Below are 8,896 nucleotides of genomic sequence, written 5' to 3' on the forward strand. Positions count from 1 at the left end.
CATGATTTGAAACGAATACCAAAATACGCCACCCCCAAACAAAATTGGAAAACTCTTTTTAAGTTTGAAAATTTTGTTTGGCCTATACTCCAGAAAGTTGGTATTGTACGAAAACTTGGGTCTTTTAAAGTCAGATTCCCTAGACTTATCTAAACATATGTATGAATATGCAGTTTATCATATATCAACAACCGAAATAGTTGTGGATCGTTCCATAAATAAATATCACAGAAAACATATCCAAACACAATCAAGCACCAAGATTTCCCTCTGACGACCTAGTGGAATGAAAGCGAAGTCGGATAGACCTATAACATAACCGAAGCATGCACCTTATGTTTCATCTTTGAGCGAGAGGGTGTCCTAGTGAATAAGTGTGGAAAAGTGAATGGTTGTGGAAAATATGGTGGATTGGGATAAGTTTTAGAGGGAAAGCATGGAAAAAAAATGAGGGTGTGGGTTTAGCACAAAACTCATTCATGGTGTAGTTAGGGGACTGTCTCAAGTCTGAAAATGAAGGTGTCAAGTGGTTTATCCTTGGTAAGTATTTGTTTACTAGGTGGATTTAAAAATCATGAAGCACGGGGAGAAACTAAAGGATTGAGTGCAAACTCGAGGTTCCTTTGAAAAGGTGGGAGGGTGGAAAATATTGGTGATGGAAGGTGAATGATTCTCGCCTAGAGCTCTCAAGTCCATATCATCGAAATCTTGATATATGCAAGACATTCCTCAATAGGTGGGTCAAAAGGATCACTGGGATAGAGATTGAAAAATTCATCTTCCGTCATAGCATCAAGGGATGAATGGTTGTTGGCAAGGGGACTCGGCGGTGGTAAAAAGCGGTGCAAAAGAGTTGCGGGGAATTCTTCTTCGATTTCGTCTACTACTAGGGAGTTATTGTTAAAGTCGAATTTCGAAGGAAAGGAATTTGTTAATCTGTTTCTCGAAACATGTTTTGAAGTAATCTTGAGCTAAGCTCTCGATCATGCTAACCTCTCCATTTGTAGATGAATCGGGATCTTGTGTCCTCATTTTGAAAACATTTACCTCAGCGAGAAAGATGGCCAAAGGACAAGGACATCGAACCATCGCGGTAGTTTATGGCGCATTGGCGATAGCCAAGAAAGACGCCCTAAAATGATAGGTACATAGTCGTTAGTGACTTCGTGGTCGAGGATAACGAAGTAAATTTGGGTAGTAAAATTTTGGACTTTAACCAACACGTTTTCAACCACACCCTTAGGATACTTAATAGACCCGATCGACTAATTGCAATGTCATTTTAGTAGGTTGCATCTCCTCTAGACCTATTTGTTTATACAAATAAAAGCGGGAGTAAGTTAACACTAGCCCCTAGGTCTAGTAAGCCCTTGTCGTCGTCGTGTGAGAATCTCTTAAGGTGCATTATGCGATGGGGCGACCGGGGTCCTTGTACTTAACAATTCCATTATTTTGAATAAAGTGGGAACTGTTCGGTTAGAAAGCGTCTTTAGGTATGTTGGTCTTATGCCTAGTAGTGCACAACTCCTTAAGAAACTTAGCGTGGTTAGGTAGCTTTTTATAGCTTCGAGAAAAGGAAGGTTTATCGTTAGATTTTTGAAAACGTTCCTAATCTCCTCAAAGTTAGTATCCACGGTTAACATGGCTAATTTATGAGGAGCGGTGGTTTAAGCTCTATATTTAGCGTATGGCTCGACTTGATGTGTAACCTTGGCTTTCTCGTTTCTTAGGTTGTGGTTTAGCGGGTACCTCTACGATTGGTAGGTTCTTGAGTTTCTATTTCGTATCTAGTTCGATATCCGGTATAGAATCTTGATGGGGTAACTATAGGCATAGTTACTTTGTTATCAACCACTCTTCCGAGCGGAGAGTGGTGATGGCATTTAGCTCACCCTACGGTTGTAGTTTCGTACTAGTATTACCATTTACCTCAAAGGCGTGTTTTTCTTTGTTCTAGGGTTGGGTATCGCTTGGCACGGAAACACGCCTTTTGGTTGGGCTTTCTCTTGGGCTAACTGTTGGTTTAAATTATTAACAGATTGTAGAATGTGTTGGTTAGATTGAGCCATGGTTTGGAAAAGTTGTTGGCTCACTTGTATGAAGGTGTCAAGACGATCGGTTGTGTGGGTGTAGTAGTCACGGGTGTGTGACTGGAACTATCTCACGGTGATTATTTATGGGGCGGATTGTGATAGTTATTATTTTAGGAACGATACCTCTATTAGCATTATAATTATTATAACTACATTGACCTTGTGCTTGACTTTGTCGAGGTTGCGCCTGGTTGTTGTAATTATTATAATTACCCTGATCCTGTCCTTGTTGTGGTGGAGCTTGGTTATAACTGTGCGTTGGCCTAACATATTGATTATTGTACCCTGTAGGTGTGACTTGTTGGTTATTTCTCCAACTGAAGTTGGGATTTTGTCTCCAAGGGGCGTTAGGTTCACTATTAATGGAACAAGAATGTTCATAGGCTATAGGACAGTAGGAGTCGGGATGCTCAGGACTCCAACAGAAACTATATGGATTTGAATTTACATTCATGACGGAGATAGGCTTTTGTTGTACCGAAATGGCCTCTACCTTTTTTGTGAGGGATTCAATTAGAGTTTTAAGCTCAGGATCTGATTTAACCTCAAACATACTGGTAGCCTTAACTGTTGAAGAAGAACTAGCGGAGCGGGAGTAATCGTCACTACCCCCCCAATTATTATTACGCTTAGTCTGATCTTCCATTCATTATATGCCTCTGAGGCTCCTTTACTTAGGAAACTACCCCCATTCATTATGTCTAGGACTTCTTTATGGTGGTGTAGAAGTCCTTTGAAAAAGGCACGAACTAACGTGTCTTTTGCTAGGTGATGGTGTGGACACTCTATAAGGAGATCGGTGAAGCGATTCCAAGCCTCTCGAAAATGATTCATGAGGATTCGTGAAAGAAGTGAATCTTGGAAAGCATTTCATCCGTCTTTAGGGGTGGGTAAAATGTTCCATAAACAATTTGAACAAGTGTAGCCCACGAGTCCATTAATTAGGCTTTGGGTTAACCAAGGCGCCCGGCTTATCAGCTAAGGTGAAAGGGAATACCCTCAATTTAATTTGTTCTGCACCAACCATAGGATGGTGGACTGTTGTAAGGACTTGTTCAATCCTACGCATGTGTTGATAAAGTTTTTCATGGTCTAAACCATGAAAAACGGGTAACAAATTAAATATATTTGGGGGGATGCGGAAATCCCCCACTGGGTCTGCTAGAATGATGCAAGATTTAGGGCTATCGCTCAAGGCTTTATAAAAGTCAGAGAGAGGAGTCTTTCTTTCTTCATCCATAATATCAGGTGGTGTATGTGAAATAGTAGCTAGAGGTGTAGTGGGTGGTAAACTAGATAGACTTGTTTGTTGACGTTGCCGTGTAATTACGTTAGTTGTTTTTCTTCGACCAGACCTTAATCTCATGCAAGACTAAGTCAAACTTAACTAAACATGCAACACTCCAAACAATTATGATATACTAGTAGAAACCTCTAACTAGAGATGCGAGGTATGGAAGAAAGGAATACTTGATAGCGTCCTTGCTTCGCTTATGAATAGCGTCTTGTTTACGCGTGTTCAGTGTAAATAACAAGTTAGAACACTGAAAAACTTAAAAATCGAAGTTTGAAACAAACTGTTGAAATCAAGGCTTTGAAACGGGATTTAGGCTTAGAAATTGAGTCTTCGCGCATAGAAGCGTGTCGGCTCCTTGTTCGATGACTTAGCGGTCGCATTTCGTGGTCTAAGTAACTTAGGGTGGTCGCACTTTCGTCCGAGGAATGGTCGTCGCTCGTGTTCCAGACTATAGGGTGCAGGTGCGCTCCTTATAGGCGCGGTCGCGCTCAGTGTAATTTTGTCGCAGAATTTTTCGACGCTGAAATAGATAACCACAGTATGAATCAAACAAGGGTGGGTGGGTTTAATGGGACTTAAAAATGACTAATTCTACTATGAAAACAATGCTAAAGTGAACTAAGATGGCAGCGGTGCCATTTGATAAACATAAAATTGAATAGTCTACCTACGAAATGAACGATGAACTCAAAACGTAAGTAAACTACAACTATTTTAAGTGTCTATTTTTATCAAAGTTTCTACTCTCGAATCTATCGAAATAGAGTAGAGTAACAAATTCGTTCCATTCCTAGTGCTCTAGCATGGAATGTTTTCTAATCTAATTAGTCGGTCTTAAGTCTAATGAGAGCTTTACGAAGGGGAATTATACTACGATGCAATATGAAAAGCAATATGTTGAATGTCACTATGAAATATATGGAAATACTAATGTTCTTGAATCTAGATAAAGAATTAGAGGGGAATTGAATCCACCTCGAATCCAACTTAATCACCTAGAATAGACTGTTGTAATCCAATTCTTACGTTCTTACGGTAAGAATTGCTCGTTCTAATCCCTAATTAACATGGCATTTCTACCAATTATAACTAGCATGTGAGGTCGTCCACCCATTCTCATGGCGAAACACGACCTTCTAGAATGGAATAGACTCTACAACGCTTCTACACTATACAACTAAGTTTTCATCAAGGCTTCATCAACCCCTCTAATGGAGGTTTTAGCCTTGATTCATCAAACCATCATTTTCCATTGAAATTGAATACAACATATTACAAAGATTCTAACTTTATGAAATTTAACTAAACAATAATCGAAATCTAATTAATAACAAAGAATTGAATGATAACAAGAATTGAAATTAGATCTAATAAATTGTAAATGAAAAAAATTGAAATTGACAAGAATAACTATTTTATTTATCTAATCATTAAAGAATAATGATTTAAAGTTTTAATCTAAAACAGGGAATGAAATTCTAAAACTGAGATCTAAAACTAATTAATGGAGGCTACTAATCTAATTTCTAATCTAGGTCTAACTATCTACCATTAACAAAGAGTGAAGCTTTGGTTTTTATACATTCAGATCCAAAAATCATGCATGGGCTTGGAGCCATGTTTTGGGCCAGAGAATCAGGCCCAAAACCCAATTTCTTTAGTCCAAAATGGGCTCTTCAACTGCAGTTGGCTTTGACAGATGTTTTGTCCACTTCTGCTCCTCTGATTGGGTCAAGACTTGGACCATTGAAAAGCTCTTTCCGAGTCGGTCGTTTTGACATAAGGTAGGCCCAATTCCGAGGTCTGAGTCCAAAGATATGGTCTTCAGAAGTTCTGCTCACTTTGTGTGCTGTTTCTGCCCGCGTTAACTTTGACTTTTCAGCTTTGACCGGGCTTTAGAAAGGCTTTGTCTTCTTGAATCTTGGCCTTTAATCACAGAACTCCTTAGCAACCAACCATTGCTCCTTTATCTAGCTAAAGTGGCACATTTCTGCACATAATGGACTTTGAAGCCTAAAATGCATAAAAACACGTAATCAGTATTAACTCTTACTTATTATTCACATAATTGGTCTAAAAATATGATTATGAAGGGGTTAAAACTACAGTTTTGGGCTCTTATCAGTAGTTGTATAATTCCTTTGAGAATCGTTTAGAGTTTTACTAGCATAATAAATAAAAGTGAATTTATTATCTAGTTTCTGTCCCAAGACAGCACCAACTGCATAATCACTAGCATCACACATGAGTTCGAAAGGTTTAGACCAATCGGGAGGCTGTATAATAGGTGCAGAAGTTAAGGTGGCTTTTAAAGTTTCAAAAGCATGTTTACAATTAAAATTAAAATCAAAGATGGCATCCTTTAAAAGTAGATTAGTTAACGGCCTAGCTGTTTTCAAAAAATCTTTGATAAAATGCCTATAAAAACCTACATGGCCTAGAAAGGCTCTAATATCACAGACAGTCCATGGTATAGGTAGAGTCGCTATCTTATCTAGTTTGTCCTTATCTATTTCGATGCCATCACTAGATACAATGTGACCTAGTATTATGCCTTTTTTCACTATGAAATGACATTTTCCCAATTTAAAATCAGACTCTTCTCTTCACACCGTGTTAAAACCTTAGATAGGTTAGATAGGCAGTTTGTGAAAAAGTCTCCATAGATAGAAAAATCATCCATGAATACTTCTATGAAATGCTCTACCATGTCACTAAATATATGAAACATACACCGCTGGAAGATACCAGGAGCATTACAAAGGCCAAAAGGCATTCGTTTATAGGCATATGTTCCAAAAGGACATGTGAAGGTAGTTTTTTCTTAGTCATCAATATCAATAATAATTTGGAAATAGCCAGAGTAGCCATCCAAAAAACAATAAAAAGCATGACCAACTAGACGTTCAAACATCTGATCTATAAAGGGTCAAGGAAAATGATCCTTTCGTGTCTTGGCATTTAAACGTCTGTAATCAATACAGATCCTCCATTTCATAGGACCATGCATGGCAACATATTCACCCTTGGCATTACGTACCATGGTAATCCCTGATTTCTTAGGGACTACATGAATGGGACTGACCCATTCACTATCAGAGATTGAGTATATGATACCCGCATCAAGTAACTGTAAGACTTCTTCCCTGACCACTTCTTTCATGGTAGGGTTCAAACGACGCTGAGGTTCGCGAGAAGTCTTTGCGTTATCCTCCAAATGGATACGATGAGTGCATACATTAGGGTCAATTCCCTTAATGTCGGCTAAGGACCAACCAATCACAGAACGATGTTCCCTAATCACCCTGATCAAACATGTCTCTTCCTCCTTAGGTAACAAAGAAGATATAATTACCGGATGACTACCATCCGGATCAAGTTGAATATATTTTAACTCAGGAGGAAGAGGTTTAAGCACTGGGGAGGAAGGAATATCGATAAATGTTTTTGGAGGGTCCTCATCTTGAGTAATGAATACTTGCTTAGGCAGCAGGTCTTCAAACTCTGTAGATAGAGCAACAGAAGGGTTTATGATTTGTGTAGACTCGAAGATGGTGTTGACTTCCTTTAAGTAGGAGTCATCGACAAAATCTGAACTTTAAAAAAAAAAGAATTTATGCATATGGTTTTCTGGAAACGTGTTATTAAAGTAATCTTGAGCTAAGCTCTCGATCATGCTAACCTCCCCATCTATAGACAAATATGGTAACTGTTTCATCATTTTAAAAACATTTACCTTAACAGAAAGATGGCCAAAAGATAAGGACATCGAACCATCGTGGCAATTTATAAGCGCATTGGCAGTTGCCAAGAAGGGACGCCCTAAGATGATCGGAACAGAGTCGTTAGCGACTTCTGTATCGAGGATAACAAAATCAGCAGGATAGTAAAAATCCTGGACCTTAACAAGCACGTTTTCAACCACACCCTTAAGGTACTTAATCGATCGATCCACCAATTGCAACGTCATTTTAGTAGGTTGCATCTCTTGTAGACCTATTTGTTTGTATAGATAATATGGGAGTAAGTTAACACTCGCCCTCAGGTCTAGTAAAGCGGTCCTTGTGTGGGAATTTCCTAAGGTACATTGTACAATAGGACGACCAGGGTCCTTGTACTTAACAATTCCATTATGTTTTGATAAAGTTGGAAACTGTTAAGTTAGAAAGGCTTATTTAGGAATATTAGTCTTATGCATAGTAGTGCACAACTCTTTAAGAAACTTAGCATGGTGAGGTAATTTTTTAATTGCTTCGAGAAAGGGTAGGTTTATAATTCAATTTTTGAAAACTTCCCTAATCTTATCGAAGTTTGTATCCCTGTTTAACATAGCTAATTTCTGGGGAAATGGTGGTTTCTCTCTAGGCGTATGGATCAACTGAGTGTCTAACCTTTGCTTTATGTTTTTTAGGTTCTGGTTTAACTGGTACCTCTACAGGGGTAGGCACACCAGTTTCTATTTCGGTATCTAATTCAATCTCCGGTGTAGGGACTACTTGTGGGGTAACTATAGGCATAGTTACGTTGTTATCAACCACTCTCCCAGAACGGAGAGTGGTGATGGCATTTAGCTCACCTACGTTTGTATTTTCCGTACTAGTATTACCGTTCACCTCAAAGGCTATGTTTGTTGTTTTAGCATTAGTTATTGCTTGACCTAGAAACACACCTTTGGGTTGTACTTTCTCTTGAGCTAACTGCTGTAAAGAAAGTTGGATGTCTTGTAAAATCTGTTGTTGAGATTGCATAAAGGTATCGAAACGATCCGGTTGTGGCGTAGGATTTACTACTGGTTGTGTGACAGGAACTATGTTATGTTGATTATTAATGGGTGGGTTGTGATAGTTATTATTATTAACTACAATGATACCTCTTTTAGAATTATAATTATTATTGTTATAATTATTATAATTTCCCTGACCTTGTCCTTGTCCTTGTCGTGGTGGAGCTTGGTTATAATTGTTTGCTTGCCTAACATTTTGATTATTAAACCCTGGAGGTGCTACTTGTTGATTATTTCTCCAACTGAAATTGGGGTGTTGTCTCCAAGGGGCGTTAGGAATAAGATAACTATTAATTGAGCAAACGTTATCTTGTTGTAATGTTTGTTGTTCGTAAGCGAGAGGACAATAGGAGTCAGGATGCTCTGGACTCAAACAGAAATTACATGGATTGGTGTTGACATTCATGACGGGAATAGGCTTTTGCTGAACAGAAATAGCCTCTACCTTTTTAGTGAGAGATTCGATTAAATTTTTAAGTTCAGGATCGGGTTTCATCTCAAACATACCAGTGGCTTTAACTGTTGTAGAAGAACTAACAGAACGGGAGAAATCATCACTACCCCCCCCCACCCCTAGTTATTATTATGCTTAGTTTGATCTTCTAAAAATTTATAAGCCTCTGAGGCTCCCTTACTTAGGAAACTACCCCCATTCATTATGTCAAAGACTTCTTTATGGTGGTGTAGAATTCCTTTGAAAAAGGCACGAACTAACGTGTCTTT

This window comes from Coptis chinensis, chromosome 7 (genome assembly GCF_015680905.1).
Source record: "Coptis chinensis isolate HL-2020 chromosome 7, ASM1568090v1, whole genome shotgun sequence".
NCBI lineage: Eukaryota > Viridiplantae > Streptophyta > Magnoliopsida > Ranunculales > Ranunculaceae > Coptis > Coptis chinensis.